The following is a 17556-nucleotide window of genomic DNA, read 5'->3' on the forward strand; positions in this document are numbered from 1 at the left end:
ATCAAGCTCGAATGATTATATGATTTTTGTAATAATACATATATATTATTTTATGCTCATTGTATATATTCCTTGATTTTTAATATTATATTATCATTCTGTTATTAGATGTGCAATTTAGCAATTTCTTAGTTTGTTAGACATGTTAAGTTTGTCGTGGTTCTATTTGGTCTATTCAGATTTAGATGATCTCTTAATTAATTAATTCACATGAGCATGATTCCAAATGAATGCAAATTGCTCCTTTTTTTCACTATAGCTGATCTTGAAGCTTCATGTTCTCCTCCTCCAAATTGAGCAACATATCATCTCTTTCTCTCTGTTCTTTAGATGCTTTAGCTCTTTTATTTGCTTCCAAACACTTCTTTTGTGAAACCAATAGACATCCCTTGAGGCCTTCAATCTCTTCTCTATATGCACGAAGATTTTGTTCTTGATCCATGATCTTCTCATTGGCCTCATCTAAAGCCAACACCAAATCTCTGCTTTCTCTCATCAATGTGAATTCCAATTTGTCTTGTAATATTCTAAAGCTACATTCTTCAAATGAATTAAGATATTGTAATTCTTTAATCCTCGATCTTCTTTTGTTTTTTAAAACATTTTGACATTAATGGTCATAACATTGATAAAGAGGAACTATGATTGAGTTACTATGGCAGTCCTATAAGATACTATTAAATAACATTGCTATTTTTTCTTATGAAATTAATTTGTAAACTTTTTATTATTATTTGGCTTGGTGTCAGATGCGGACGTGCTAGGACAATGCTTAGTATGATAGTTCAATTCATTGTGCTAGAACAACGTTTAGTAGTTTTGAAACTTTTTTTAATTTTCAATCGGATTTGATTGTCCCGTAAATAGTTTGGATCGTTTTGTTCTACTAAATTATTCATAGCTGTACTTTTCAAAAAGAAAAAGAAAAATTAATTGATTTTTTTTTTTATTTTATACATTTGGCAAAAAAAAAAAAAAAAGAGAAAGTTGTGCTATTTGCTCAACTTTTGCACGCAAGTCTAACGTAGAGAGATGTGTTCCATCATCAAGTAGTCCTTTTTTTTTTTTTAATGTTAGGATACACATTGTGTCAATATTATATTAGAGGAAAGGTTATGCACTCTTTATATTATGTGCGATTATATCACTAGAATTATTGCAAATTGAATAGTGCATGAAAAGATTTAGGATTTTGGTTTAGTACTCTACTACTTGACATAATTTCTAACATATATATATATAGCTGGTTGGCCTAGTTGTTAATTATAATATCAGATCTTAATCGTCCCAAAAATTAGAGCTCTAAACTCTGCACTGGCAGCAGTTAACTTGGTAGAGAGATGAGAGATCCCAGCAGCAAAGGTAGATAGTAGCTAAATTAATAATATGATAATTGGTAAGGTGTCATCGTTAATGGCGCACATAAGTAGCAAAGAGTGTGTGGTCTAATAAAAAGTAGCTTTTGGGCTAATTTGTGGTCCAAGTTTATCAGCAACAGCAGCAAATTTATGCACTTTTAATTTAGAATTTTCTAGTTGTAGTAATACGATAAGTAAGATGATTAGTGAGGTAGTCTATTAACTCTTACTATTCCTTATCCGTCTTAATTCCTTCTTTCTACCACATTTGGACCATTAGAGGATACTTGTATTCCTTATCCGTCTTAACCCCTTCTTTCTACCACATTTGTACCTTTAGAGGGCACTTTCATTCTATAGACCGTAAACTGCAGTGCAAGTATTTTGAAAGTTATCTATGAGCATTTCCACTACAAAAACAACTACAATATATAAATATATAGGAATAGAGAAGTTACATCATCTAGATATCATTTGCAAAACTTTTCATTATCATGTCCTTTTTCTTTTTATTTCTTATGAATACAAATCTGCACAGTGGTATAATCATCAACTTGGCAATGGGAAGATGCTATCAATACCTCAATAATATGCTATCAAACTAGTTCTCTTTTCAGTTTTCTTGTAGTTGGTTTATTGTGAGTTACTCTTTGGTTGCTTTTGTACTCATTTTCTAAAGCCCATGTCTAAAGTTATTATGCTAAGAGAAAAAAAAATTGTAGTTGTTATTTACCTATCAGCATTATTAGTTGTCATTATTAGTTGTCTTGTATTATGTTTTTGGCATCCATCTACCATTTCTCTTTCATTGACAGGGTTAAATGTTTACTTGCAGAAATGTCTAAGATTAAAGCCCAAATGAAAGAGGCTGAAGTCGACGAGGTAGAAGCTAAACTAAAGCAGCAAATGAAAAATGTTGAAGTTGATGAGGTCGAAGCTAAATTGAAGCATCGACGAGAAACAGAAAGAGAAGCATTTCGAGCTACACTGCAAAAGGTTACTTTCTTCTATCTAATATTTGTTCACATTTTTAATATATCAAATATAATTTTTTTCATTGGGTTGAACTTGACATCTGATGTTGTGCACCTCTCTGCAGATGACAAAAACGGTTGATTTTGAAGACAATATGTGGGCTCAAAAAGAATTCGATATCTTAATTGGGTCTTCTTGTTCCTATTATTGGCCTCGTGCTGCACGTTAAACATACATTCTAGTATTGTTTGTAAGATGTTAGATGAAATTTTGTTCTCAGATGTAAAATCTATTTTTTATCTGCCAATAGTAGTATCGTAGTAAATGGTGTGAAGTTAGCTATTTGTAAACAGAGAGAAATCAATAATGTAATCTTAACTGCTGAGCCAGGTTCTTGTAAACATGACGTTGCATAAATATACAATTCTTTTGACCAAAATCAGTTGTATGTGGACATCCACATGCTGGTTCTTTTGAATATACAATTCTTTTGAACAGTGATCAAGTTCATAAACCTAGTACTATAATATATACCAATTTTGTAATAGGAGTAGAGAACTCATTCATAAAGGAAAAAAAAGAAGAAAGAGAGCAAGGATAAACGAAAATCCTTCCCAAGGCATATAAGCAATGTGCCCCCTTATGACCATCACCAAAATGCTGTTGGGATTCTTAAAACTAATAATCCTTCATCTAAGATATATGGGCTGATAATATCATTACAGTGTCCCAAGGATCTATTGAAGCCCCCCCTCCTCTTGTTCCAATCATCCAATTGGCAATATCAAATTAAAAATATGAAGAAAAAAAAAAAAAGCAATATCATCCTCACATCCATCACTCGTTTATTGAATTGCACCGGTGAAAAATAGAAGGTAAATGTGAAACTATTAGGATTTGAGGTGACTATGGACAAAAAAAGAAAGAAAGATGATATTACTCCCCTTTAAATTGTTGGGGGATGAAAGAAAAAACTGAAGTCCAACCAACTATAAAGTATGATGGCAAATGGCAATTAACATAAAAATGGCACCATAAAAATTTCAATGAACACAAAGAAAAGATTATGAAACCAATATTGTACCCTAATCATATACCAAACAACCTATAAGATCTATTACATTCAATTAATTCCATTTACATTTCATAAAAGTCCAAAATCAGAAATATCTATTACACCTTGTACCATATGTCCTCCATACAGAACCAACGATGATGTTCACCTAATCCATCCAATAGACACCAACGTTGGCAGATTCTGTAGGAAGTGTGAAGGCAGAATGAACAAGGTAAAATCAGGGTTTTCCATGCACTATCCAACTATCCCCAGGAAGCCCAACCAAATTTCTCTACCACATAACAAACTCAAGAATCCAGAATGCTCTAACATATCGTTCCTAAGGCTAAGAGAAAGCTATCAATCCAAATAAACACACTGCTTCCTTCAACCAAACAAAGTATAAAGCAAACCACCTTCTATCTCTATCCTAAGCCAGAAAATTTCATGAAAATTCCCAGTCCTCCTGACATCTCAGGGACCACAAGCACAAGTAAAATCACAGATGACAGATCCACATATGTTCGTTTACTTCAAATTAAAACCACCCTATCTCTAACTCTAAGCAAAGGAGCTGTCTTTTTCCTCATTTCTTTTAGCAAAAAAAATTACCAAAATTTTCAGTTTTGCTCCTTAAAAGAATAAACATTCGAAGATCCTCGTAGATCTATCTCCCAAAGAAGGCCTAAATGGGTACTCTCGGCATGCAGCCAAGATCCCAGAACAAAGGGAGCATCCTCGGGCTTCGATGATCTCCCAAAACCAAATCTTTCAGTCTCTCAGCACTCAAACAAGAAAAAACAAAAAAGAAAGAGACTTCACCTCCAGAAGTCTTCCGAAGGCACAGATCTGCCTAACAGAGCTACCCCAAGCTGCCTGCTTGGACTTGACAGAAGGGCTGCCGAACCAACCAGAAGGTCTGTCCAGCGGATGGGGCTGGTTGAACACCAGCATGGTCTATTGCATCTAGTCGTCGTCTCCCCCTTCTTCATCCGAATCTCCAGGTCCGCCAGCCAGAGGGTTGGGGCGCCGGTTGGTGTGTACGTATTTAACTATTTATAGTAGGAAGTTGGCAAATGAATTGGCACCCAACGACCCGTGGAATTAATACGTTGGGGCTGATGGGCTTTTTTTGTGTTATTTAAAAATGTTTCATTTTTCACATCAAATGCCCAACATACATGCTCCATCTCCGAAACCACAGCCCATTTAACCAAAGTTTCGAGTCAAAAGATGTTTCCAATATCATTGAAAAAGACAAGGACGGACCAACTTCAGTAGAAATTTGGCAAAATCTTGATTTATGAGAGCTTGGAATATTGATGGTCCAATTTCCATCAGTGGCCGGACGTGAATTTGCTGTCGCAGTTGAAGCATAACTCACGATCCTGTCGGTCTGTCCTCCATCTCCGCTGCTGTAAGCTTCTTATGGGGTGCGTGGTTGGTGTTATAATTTGGCTGGTATCGCCCAACAGCTCGAGCGCGGCCTCGACCTGGGCTTCTGGGGGTTCACGTGGTCCATTGGCTGGGACTACCTCAAGAACTACGCGTGGAGGGACGTGAACGGCGCCGTTTCGGACGGGAACAAGCTGCTGAGTTCTCTCTGGGCGAGTTGACTCGCATGGGTCGGACAAAATTACCAAAATTTCTGAATGGGCCGGTCTTAGTTGGTTTATTACCAACAGTAAATCCTCTAGCTGTGTAAAGGTAGATAGATCCACAATGCTCGAAATTCAACTTTGTAGCATTTCATCACTACGCAAAATACACATTTTTCTTTTTAGTTATTAGTTTTTTAATATATATTTCAATACATTATTTATCTCACATTCTCTATTTTCTTTAAATATTATTTTTCATCGTATTTTTTTAGTCCAAAAGTCGAGGGAGAGGGAGAGAGAAGGAAGAGCGGGGAAGAGAAAATAATAACTTTTTTTAAAAAAAGTGAGAGACTAAAATGTGCTACGTGATACTGTAGTAAAATTGATAGAAATGTTTTATTTTGAAGTATCTGTTAAAGTAATAAAGTGGCTCATAATAGTTACATGAAGAGTGCTGAAGGTGGGTAAAAAATATATAACAATGTCATGGCAAAGAGGAAATCTATTACACCTCAAGTTTCAAGTTGATATTATATCATATCAACAATATTGATAAGGATTGTATTTTTTTAAAGTGTACGATTTTAAAGGTCAAACTATGATTTTAAATATCGATGCACAATTTTATCAAATCTCTAACTACAATTTTTTAATTTAAAAATTCTGTTGTCATTAATTTTGTTTTGTAATTACCTTTTTAAACTACATGTTTTAAAATCGTTAAACCATACAAATACTTAAACTTGGGGTTTTGGATGGATGCTTGAATAGTTGTATGGCAAAATTTTCTTGGGATGAATCTCATGTCAATGTTATACTGTATGCAAGTCCACCCATGCACATAGGAATTCTCAAATTTGTTTCTTCACCTAGAATAGATATTTGAAAGACGAGAGAAGGCAATATAGGCTTCTTTATGGGCCCTTCGTTTGGGAAGTGAATTGATATACCTAGTAAGATTTGGTAGGCCATTGGAGCTAGACGATGAATTGATTGGGCCGCATTAAGTAACTCATAATAAGCCCACATAAGACCAACTATAGTCTATAGGCACATAATGTCTAAAACCCATACGTGGATAATCTTGCTAATAAGATTATGAATTCACAACGGCCTCAACAAAATTAGTTGTCGAAATAGTTTATATATATATATATATTTCATTATTTTAGATATCTATTTTTTTCAAAGCCTATACATTAGGCTCAGCATTTTAGTTTATGCAGTTTTACTATTCGAGTTAAATATGATTTTTTAAAGATTTCATTATTGTTTTTCCATCCAACAATCATATCTTTAAAGATTTGTTTTTTTCCTAACCGCCATATTTTTAAAAATATGATATTTTTCTTACTGGTCATGTTTCATAAAATTTATATTTTATTAACGATCATTTTTTTTTTTAATTTTTCAAATTCATTGTCTTACTCCAGCCCCAAATATTCAGGTTGGTATCCAAATGAAAAAATAAATAAATAAAAAAAGAAAAAAAAATGACGAGTGTGAAGAGAAAAACAAAATGAAATAAAAAAAAAAAAATGAACGGCTCAGATATTCAGGTTGGTATACCAAGAGGAGAGTGGGAAACGAAATAAATAAATAAAAAAAAATAGAGGAGAGAGAATATTTTAATGCTTTTTTTCCTTCTTTCTTTATTTCTTTTTTATTTGGTGAGTGAAGAGTGTTCACAAAATGTGTTGAGCACTAGTGCACTACTCACAATGAGTAGTTTTTTCAGTAATTTAATGAGGTTGATGAAGAGGCATTTAGAGTCTTTTTTGCATTTTAGCAGGCCAAAATATCTAAAAAGCTATTTTAGCTAGGTTGTTGTGAATGCTCTAATAAATGATAGATTCAAATTGCTCTGGACAGGGGTTTCATGCAATCAAGGATTTTTATTATTATTCATGTTTTTTTTTTTTTTTTTTGGGCAGAGACTCTCTTGCTCGAGTATGAGAACCTTTCTTAAGAAGGAACTCATTGGGCAGGCGAGCCCTAATTGGACAGGCTCCCTGCTCACAACCCCTTATTATTATTCTTATTTGAACAAGAAATCCGAATCCAATTGCACATAGCTTTTTTATTTTTTCTTAAAAAAAAGTAGTAATGTTATATATTACACAAATATCCCACTAATATCCCACTAATAGTCATTAGATCAACGATTTTGTTAAAAGAAAATTCACTGACTACTAAACCTTACTATATCAACTTTGTGAGATGTTTGTATGATATATAACATTACTTAAAAAAAAAAACAAAAGGAAAAGGGACTTGCACAACAAAAGAAATCAACTTATAAAGATTGTTAGTGTCATATTAGAGATTGGAGATCAAATTCTCCTTTCAAAAAGAGATAAAGATTTAAGAAATAGAGGAGAATTATATTTTGTTGCATAATCCATAATTTAGTAGGCCTGAAAGGCTGAAATGAATCCCAGGGAAAAAAAGAAAAAAAAAAAAAAAAAGAGAAAAAGTAAAACAGAGCTAATTAAAGAAGCATGGCCAGCATGAACAAGATGAGCAAAGAATAATTTGGGCCTCAGCTGCCAACAATGCAAACTTGCAGAGTATTTAAGACACTGAAAATGACACGGCCATGCACAAAGATGGTGATCATAAATAGACCACGTGGTTCTTGATGAAGTGAGAAAATTTTACTAAGAGCATGTTTGGTATTGTGTTAAAAAATAAAGTTTTTAAAGTTTAAAAAAAAAAAAATTGAGAAAAAGCTTTATTTTCAAGTTCTTTACTAAAATTGTAAAGTCAAAAAAGTAATTTTTTTTTTTTTTTTTTTACCAATCTGACTTATTTTTACTTTGCACAATTTTTTATGTATTAAAAGTATTTTTTAAACTTATTAATACAATCTCAAATCGGTTGTAAGTATATGTGGGCCGGCAATCTCTTTGGGCTTATTCAACTTTATTTTGGAAGGTGATTCGCTTATAATTACTCTAATTCTTTAATTGCCCTCTATTACTCAAGACTGGAGAATTGTTTCCACTATTTCTGTTATTCACTCCATTATTCCATCCTCTACTAGCTAGACAGCTCGTAAGGTTAACCAAAGTACAAACTTTTATTTCTATCATGTGGCAATTTGGGCCACAATCAAAATGTTTTATGGCTGTATTCTCATCATTTCTCCTTTATCTAATTCTTTTTCTCATTGTATTGAAAAAGATTCATCCTCTTCGAACTACAAAAATGAGTATTAGTTGTCGCCACTAAAAGCTTTCTTTGTCACCACTAATTGAGTTTTAACCAATCTCATTTGTTGTCGCTATTGGCTTATCAATAGCGGCAACCAATATGTCGTCGCTATTTAGTCGGTCAATAGTAGCAATTTATTGAGCCGTCGCTATTGGTCAAGCAATAGCAGTGACCAATATGTCGCCACTAATTAGTTGGTCAATAGTGGCGACATATTAGTAACTGCTATTGCTTAACCAATAGCGGCGACTAATATGTCGCAACTAATACCATTCAGTTTTTTAAAAAAATATATATGCCAAACTTGCCATTAAGCTCCTACATCATACAAGTGTTTTCACACTGTATTTGAATAAAATATAATTTACATTCAATTACAAATATGAATACAAGCCTAGAAACTGAAGTTCACATTGGACATAAATTACATAGGGATTTGAACCTAAAATCTCTAGGCTAAAAAACACCATTGCATGACAATAATAGTTTTTCCTCGCAATAGTATGCTTTGCATGACAGTATATCTGCAAAAATGAACGTCATGATTACCCAAAATTGAAGGGATAAGGCATGCATATATCATTTAAATTTTGCAACAAGTGGTCAAATTTGCCCAAGTTATGCATCAAAATATACTTGAAGTAGCAAAGTTACAAAATTTGGAAAATAAATTAAAAGGACATAGTAGTGCAGTGAGACACGAGTTCACATACAGAGTTGAAATAAAATAGCCACAAGGTCCATAAATATATATATTTTGACGCGTGACAGGGGTGATCAAAAGTTGTGTCTTGAGGTGTCAATGTATCACATCTTTTTAACTCAAATAGTAAAACTGCATAAACTAAAATCCTAAGCCTAAAGTATAGGCTTTGAAAAAAATAGATATCTAAAATAGTGAAATATAATTTTTTTTAAAAAAAATTATTTTGACAAGTAAATTTGTTGAGGTTGCTGTGAATTCATAATCTTATTGGCAAGTTTATCCACATATGGATTTTAGACGGTATGTGCCTATAATTGGTCTTATGTGGGCTTATTATGGGCTACTTACTGGGGTCCAATCAATTTATCGTCTAGCTCCACTGGCCTACCAAATCTTAACTGGGCATTATCAGTTCACTTCCTAAACAAAGAGCCCGTAAAGAAGCCCATATTGCATTTTCTTGTCTTTCAAATATCTATTCTAGATGAAGAAAACAAATTTGAGAATTCCCATATGGGTTTGGACTTGCATACAATATAACATTGTCATCGGCAGAGAGGTGCACAACATCAGATACAAGTTCACACAGCTACCAAACATACAACGGGGTTTTGTATGGAGGACATATGGTAACAAGGTCTAATAGATTTTTCTGATTTTGAACTTTTATGAAATGTAAATGGAAATTGAATGTAATAAATATATATGATTAGGGTACAATATTGGTTTCATAATCTTTTCATAGCGTTCATTGTAATTTGTATTGTGCCATTTTTATGTTAATTGCTATCATACTTTAAAAAATGGTTGGGCTTCAATTTTTGGTCCCTCAATTTCTTTCTTTCATCCCCCAACAATTTAAAGGGGAGTAATATCATCTTTTTTTATCCATAGTTGTTCGTGGTGGAGCATATCTCAAATCCTAATTGTTCCACATTTACCTTCTATTTTTCATCGGTGCAATTCAATAAACAAGTGATGGATGTAAGGGGATATTTTTATTTTATTTTATTTAATCCTTCATATTTTTAATCCAAACTTTAGGGAGCACAGATGCATTTCAACTTCTATAGTATAGATAATTTACTAAATAATTATGAGATTTGCTTTTGAAAATATGATTTTCTGGTTTATTTATTTATTTGTAATGCCAATTGGATGATTAGAACAAGAGGGGGTAGCTTCAATAGATCCTCGAGACGCTATAATGCTTGCATTCCTTGAGAAGGATTTCCATTTATCCTTGCTCCAAGAACTGTATATTTATGCAATGTCATGTTTCCAAGAACCTGGCTCAACAATTAAGATAAAATTATTGATTTCTCTCTGTTTACAAATAGCTAACTTCACTATTTACAACAATAGTACTATTTGCAAATAAATTTTACATTTGAGAACAAAATTTCATCTAACATCTTACAATCATCACTAGAATGTATGTTTAATGTGCAGTATGAGACCAATAATAAGAACAAGAAGACCCCGTTAACATGTCGAATTCTTTTTGAGCCCACATATTGTCTTCAAAATCAACTGTTTTTGTCATCTGCAGAGAGCTGCACAATATCAAATACAAGTTCAACCCAATGTAAAAAATTATATTTGATATGCTAAAAATGTGAACAAATATTAGATAGAAGAAGGTAACATTTCAAACTGTAGCTCGAAAGGCTTCTCTTTCTGTTCCTCGTCGTTGCTTCAATTTAGCTTTTACCTCATCAACTTCAACCTCTTTCATTTGAGCTTTAATCTTAGTCATCTCTACATGTAAACATTCAATCCTGTCAATATTGTTGACATCTATCTACCAGTTCTATTTCATTGACAGAATTGAATGTTTACATGTAGAAATAACTAAGATTAAAGCCCAAATGAAAGAGGCTGAAGTTGATGAGGTAAAAGCTAAATTGAAGCAACGACGAGAAATAGAAAGAGAAGCCTTTCGAGCTACAGTTCGAAAGGTTACTTCTTCTATCTAATATTTGTTCACATTTTTAGCATATCAAATATAATTTTTTACATTGAGTTAAACTTGTATCTAATGTTGTGCTCCTCTATGCAGAGAGGTGCACAAACTAAGGCATGAGTTTTCATTGTCCAAACTACTTGCAGCCCCTACACATCATCACCAACAGCAAGCCAATAATTAGATCATGGAGAGATACTAGAAAATATGACATATTTATGGTAAAATAGAAATAGTCACTCACCATCATAATCTGGATCTGAATTGTTCATTTGGGATACTAACATAAGTTGGTTGTAAACCCAACTAGCTGGATAAGTCGTCGGTAGTTTCAAAATGGTGGAGTGACTGCGAAGACAAACTATGATCAATCCTTTGCCTCTTCACCCTTTGGTACTCCATCAACTTCGGAGCCTCACGCTTGCGAGACCTTGGCATAGAGGATTTTTCTTTTACGTACTCCAAATCTAGCTTCTTTCCATCATCAGACACACTGGTCATAGAATTGGCCCTTATGATCGCATACCACAAGTGGCTTCTAGTCGTTTCGAGGAGTGTTTGACTGAGAACTTCTTAAATACCATGGCTTCACTTGCACCCAAAATGAGAAACTGCAAGAATTAAACAATGCCAATTTTCAGGTGTTGAGCACGACAAAAGATTTTTCAGCAGAAAAGTAACACAATAAATTCTAACATCAGACAAAAACATTTGAGGGAGAAAAGACTCAGAAGGTATGATGAAACATTAAACATACATTCTAGTGCTGTTTGTAAGATGTTAGATGAAATTTTGTTTTCATATGAGCCAGGTTCCTGCAAACATGACATAGCATAAATATACAGTTCTTTTGACCAAAATCAGTTGTATGTGGACATCCACACGCTGGTTCTTTTGAATATACAATTCTTTTAAACAGTGATCAAGTTCATAAACCTAGAACTATAATATATACAAATTTTGTAATAGGAATAGAGAAAGAAAGAAAAAAAAAAAAAAAAAAAGGGAGCTAGGATAAACAGAAATCCTTCCCAAGGCATGCAAGCAATTTGCCCCCATATGACCATCACCAAAATGCTGTTTGGATTCCTAAAACTAACAATCCTTCATCTGAGATATCTGGGTTGATAATACCATTACAGCGTCTCAAGGATCTATTGAAGCTCCCCCTCCTCTTGTTCCAATCATCCAATTGGCATTGCAAATAACCATAAAAAAATAATAATAAAAAAAAGACCCAAAAAAAACCACATTTTCAAAAGCAAATCTCATAATTATTTAGTAAATTATCTAAACTATAAAAGTTGAAATACACTTGTGCTCCCTAAAGTTTGGCATGGGTTTGAATTCCAATTGTGTATCAGATTAAAAATATGAAGAAGAAAAAAAAAGCAATATCATCCTTACAACCATCACTTGTTTATTGAACTGCACGGGTGAAAAATAGAAGGTAAATGTGGAACTATTAGGATTTGAGATGACATGCACCATCACGAACAACTATGGACAAAAAGGGATGATATTACTCCCCTTTAAATTGTTGGGGAATGAAAGAAAAAATTTCGGGGACCAAAAACTGAAGTCCAACCAACTATAACGTAAAATGGCAACTAACATAAAAATGACACCATACAAATTACAATGAACACTATGAAAAGATTATGAAACCAATATTGTACCCTAATCACATACCAAACAACCTGTATCTATTACATTCAATTTCCATTACATTTCATAAAAGTCCAAAATCAGAATAATCTATAACACCTTGTTACCATATGCCCTTCATACAGAACCCCCTTGTATGTTTGGTAGCTGTGTGGAGTTGCTAGATATTTCCTCGTTTATGATACACTAAATTCTGATATTCATCAAGCCATCCCAAATCTTTTACCATCAAACACAAATTTTAATCCAGAAAATTTCTGGGACCTTTGCTAAAGTTTGGCTTTAAATATCGCAATGGAACCCATTGCAATTATTGACCACTCCGATGCCACCTAATCAGACACTAACGATGACAGATTCTCAAGGAACTGTGAAGGCATAATAAGTAAAATCAGGGTTTTCCATGCACTATCCAACTATCCCTAGAAAACCCACCCAAATTTCTCTACCAAATAACAAACTCAACTCAACAATCCAGAATGCTCTAATTGTTCCTAAAAGTAAGCTATGAATCCAAATAAACACACTGCTTCAACTCAACAAATTATAAAGTAAACCACCCTCTATCCTAAGCAATAAAATTTCATGAAAATTCTGAGTCCTCCTGACATCTCAGCAACCACAAGCACAAGTAAAATCACAGATCCACATATGTTCGGTTAGTTCAAAAACCACCCTATCTCTAAGCAGAGGAGCTGCCTTTTTCCTTATTTCTTTTAGCAAAAAAATTACCAAAAAAATTTCAGTTTTGGGCAAATCTTTCAGTCTCTCAGCACTCAAACAAAGACAACCCAGAAGAAAAAAAAAACAAAATAATATTGAAAAAAAAAAAGAGACTTCACCTCCAGAAGTCTTCCCCGGCAACGAAGGCATAGATCTGCCTAACAGAGCTACCCCTTGAACTCGACAGAAGGGCTGTCGAACCAGAAGGTCTGTCCAGCGGATGGGGGTGGTTGACCTCCGGCGTGGTCGATTGCATCTAGTCGTCATCTCCCCCTCCCTCATCTCCAGCTCCGCCAGCCAGAGGGATGGGGCGCTGGTTGGTGTGTATGTATTTATAGTAGGAAGATTGCAAATGGATTGGCACTCAACGACCCGTGAAATTAATACGTTGGGGGTGATGAGCTTTTTTTGTTTCATTTTTCACATCAAATGCCCAACATGCTCCATCTCCAAAACTACAGCCCATTTAACTAACATGTACCATGCTTGATACCGGGTGGCGGGCGTCGACCCGAAGTTTCTGATACCTTTTCCAAAAGCTATCAGATCGCAGATTGCCATCCAAAACGAGTTCATCCTTGACCTTCTCAGATCTCAGAATTGACACACCGTCGAGCACATCCAGTTTCCTGACCTGATATCAGCACAAGTCAAAATCAGTTTCACTATACCAAGCAAACATCTACAGCCCGGCGAGTCTCCAGACTTAACACTCAAAAGTCAAAACTAACACCACAACAAAATTGAGAAATATACGTCTCATACAAACTTCCCCAAAGTCTTTTAGAGAAAAGACATAAGATTCTAAAGATCTTAAATGTGGGTTCTTGAAATTAAAGCTTAATGAATAAAAAACCATCCAACTTTACCCAAAACCACATAAATGAGAGCGAATAGAAAGAACTCTGATTTGATGCTATCCTACAGGATTAATAAAAAGTTTTTTTTTTAAGAGAGAGAGAGAGAGAGAGAGAGAGAGAGAGAGAGAGAGAGAAAGCGAAAGCGAAAGATACCCTCTTCTCGCCGAGAAAGTTACGAAACTCAATGGAACGGTTGGAGTTGGTGATGGAGGCGTTGATGGGGAAGTGGGGCGTAGACGAAGCGCATCTTGTAGCGCTAGCCCTTGGTGACGCCGGTGATGAGGTTCGCCACATGGCTCAGGGCGTTCACCTTTATCTTCACCCGTTCCGGGATGTCCATCGTCGCCGAAGATCGTCGCCGGGATGTCTTCATTCTCTCGCACTTCTTCCTCTTGCTGTGACGCCTCCACCAAACCCTAATACCACTTTATCAACTGCCACTTCTTCGCTTTTATATATACATCCCAAAATCCGTCGGTTCTCGGGCCCAACCTCACCACCCTAGGCCCATTTCATCAACTTAATGGGTCTTCATGTTCAGTATCCTTTTCTTTTTTCTTTTTTGGGCATTTTGGTATTTCGTTCAATTTCTAAATTCTACGATTCAATTTGACATGGCTGATTTCTACTTTTCAATTTGGTATTTCAGCCCATTTTTCAATGGTGTTTCCATTATCAATGAAAAAGACGAGGGTGGACCAACTAAAGTAGAAATTTGGCATAGGCTCTGTTTGAAAATCAATTTCCCCCCTCCCCCAATTTTCCTCCCACCCGAGGGGCCCACTCAGCAAGCTTTTCCATTTTTTTTTCTCATTTTTGCCCTCACGTCTGTTCCTTCAAATCATGAAACGGCAGGCTTCTTGAAAATGCCACGTGACCACGCCATCACTTTTTGAGAATAGCTACAACGACCAGAAATTGTTAAAAGACTATATTGTCCTCACTCCAAATGCTTTCCTCTTCCATTCCCTGGTGTCCTTCGTCTTTCCTCTTCCATTTTCATTTTCAATGTTCAAGCTTTCCTCTGCAACGGCCAGAGATTGCTAAGCTTCCCCCTTCCATATATATATATATATACACATATATACACATGTATACATGTATATATCGTGTGTCCCCCTGTATCCCTACAATATCCCTAAAATTCGTATGGATCTCCTTCGTCTTTCCTCTTCCATTTTCAAGCTTTCTGAAACTAAGCTTCACTTAGAAACTACGCTTCCCTTTTCCATTTTCGTTTTCCTTCGTGTCAATCTCCTCTCTTTTTTCCTCCTTAAGCTCATCTATAAAACTGAGCTAATATATGGGCCATCACACTAGCAGAACCACCCTACCGGTGACTCTCCCTTTGTTCTAAGTTTCGACAATTCATTCACAAACAAACAGAACCACCCCTTTCTCTCATCCTTCCAACCAATCAAGCACAAGTACAAGCACAAGGAAGAGATCATTCCGAGCCATGATATGACCCACAACCATTAATCATCGTCCTCTGATTATCTCATGTCCCCGAATCAGACGGCATTCGAACCATTCTACAACATGGCAGTCTTATCGTCACCGATGGAGTCTGATAATGGGGATGTTTGCCGATGAGGAACTCCAGGACGATGTTCTCGTGTCCTTCATCTTATTTCTGGGGTTGACTTTGCCGATGTTCTCTACTTTCTTTGCATAATTTATAGGGCTACATTTTTGGTATGTTCCAATAGTTGTGTTTGATCTATTTCATTTCCTTATCTCTGTTTTATGATTTTTTTTTTTAAAAATAAAAAAATTCGCTCGTATTGATAAGTTGTGTTTGATGCTTCTATTAGCTTGTGCTTTGTAGGTGTTTTTTTAGGTTGGGGTGGAACGTAAGGTCTAAAGGTGCAATTTTAAACTTCTGAATGAGCTTTCTTGTGGGATTTCTCATAAGGTAAAAGCTTCCACTTTCAAACATTATTTATGGATTTTTTTTTTTTTTTTTTTTTGTCATAGAATGAATTCTCATTTATTTTTTGGTTCATTTGATATCGTTGTATTCGAGAATGGTCATAACTTGTTATGAGTTGATTTCATGATTAAAATGCACATTGGTTTAGTTGGGGCGGTTAGTTTGTAATTGGCCGCATTTTGTTGGACAAAATCACTTCATTGTAATGATGCTTTTTAACAGGGATTCCGCTATTCAGAAGTGTTTCCAGAAGATTCTGCACATTTGCGAATCAAAAAATTCGGTTCCCTGCCAGCCGTCCAGACGACGTGTCATACCATCCGGACGCCCAGCTGTCCAATGCATCAGCCATCCGGACGACGTGTCAAACCGTCCGGACGCACATCAGACTAAAGCATCATCCGTCCGGACGACGTGGATTCCCGTTCGGACCTCTTTGTCGAAAAGCTTCGAACTGCTCCAGCTTGCATCCATCCGGATGATTCAGCAGCCTGTCTGGACGATCCTCAGTGTTCGATCAAGCCTCAAGATTTCTTTCCAAAACACAGATATAGGAAGATTGCTGCATTCGTCCGGATGACGTGGATTCCAGTCCGGATGCGCTCATCCATAAGACAAGTATCTCAATTCAAATCCAGACGTCCGGACGCAAGTCAGCATGGTTCGGAGCGCGAGCATCAGATATGGAAATTGCGTGCATCATATCAGCCGTTTGAACAACCATCCTCCCGGTCCGGACGCACGAAGCCTCTATATGGAAATTACTTGCAGCAAACATGCGACCATTCGGACGACAGAGCATCACCGTCTAGACGCAGCTCTCAAACAGGAAAGATTTTCAGTGAAATTTTCAGAATTTCGATCGCACAGTTGTCCGGACGGACAGCCTATGACCACCGTTCGGACGGCGCCCAGTTTTATCAAGCTAGACTCTCATTTGAACTATCAACCTATAAATAGAGGCCCCTAGGCTTAAAAACAACAAGAATTCGGTATTGAATTCCACTAGTGCTTAGAGAGCTATATTGTCTGTCTATTGAGCTGAGTTGATCTCTCTGAGCCGTAGCTGTGTGTGATGTTACTGCGCTTAAACTGAAATCTATCTTAGGGGTTGGCCCTAAGGTAAAGGATTCCATTGAAGACCCCTTCAGGTAGGAGACCTGGTTGGGAGGAATTCGTGTTAGGCTACACGTTAGAGTTCAAGGTACGACCACTACATTAGGGGTATGTGAGTACTACTACTTTGTAACTAACTTTGTCTTCTGAATAGTGGATATCCTGGGTTTGGCTGTCTCGGAGTGGTTTTTCTCTTAATTGAGTTTCCACTTCATCAACAAAATATTTGTCTCCTTTAATTTTTGTATTTAATATTTTGTTGCACACTGTTCACACACACTTGCTTTATATTAGAAGTCAATTTTCATTTTTCAATTGGTATCAGAGCTTGGTACACTCTGTTAAGATTCAATTCTTGAGTGTTATTTTTTTAC

The 17556-nt window shown here is 35.7% G+C and overlaps 1 long non-coding RNA gene across 1 annotated transcript; it reads right to left on the reverse strand.

Annotated features, from left to right (window-relative positions):
- Positions 1 to 10265: 10265 nt before the first annotated feature.
- Positions 10266 to 14618, reverse strand: LOC133882823 (uncharacterized). Its single transcript, XR_009902733.1, has 4 exons — positions 14284 to 14618; positions 13390 to 13904; positions 11124 to 11490; positions 10266 to 11028 (listed from the first exon to the last, which is right to left on the reverse strand). It is a non-coding gene; the product is annotated as an uncharacterized LOC133882823 (long non-coding RNA).
- Between the last annotated feature and the right edge of the window lie 2938 nt (positions 14619 to 17556).

This window comes from Alnus glutinosa, chromosome 11, assembly GCF_958979055.1.
Source record: "Alnus glutinosa chromosome 11, dhAlnGlut1.1, whole genome shotgun sequence".
In the NCBI taxonomy this organism is placed as follows: Eukaryota; Viridiplantae; Streptophyta; class Magnoliopsida; order Fagales; family Betulaceae; genus Alnus; species Alnus glutinosa.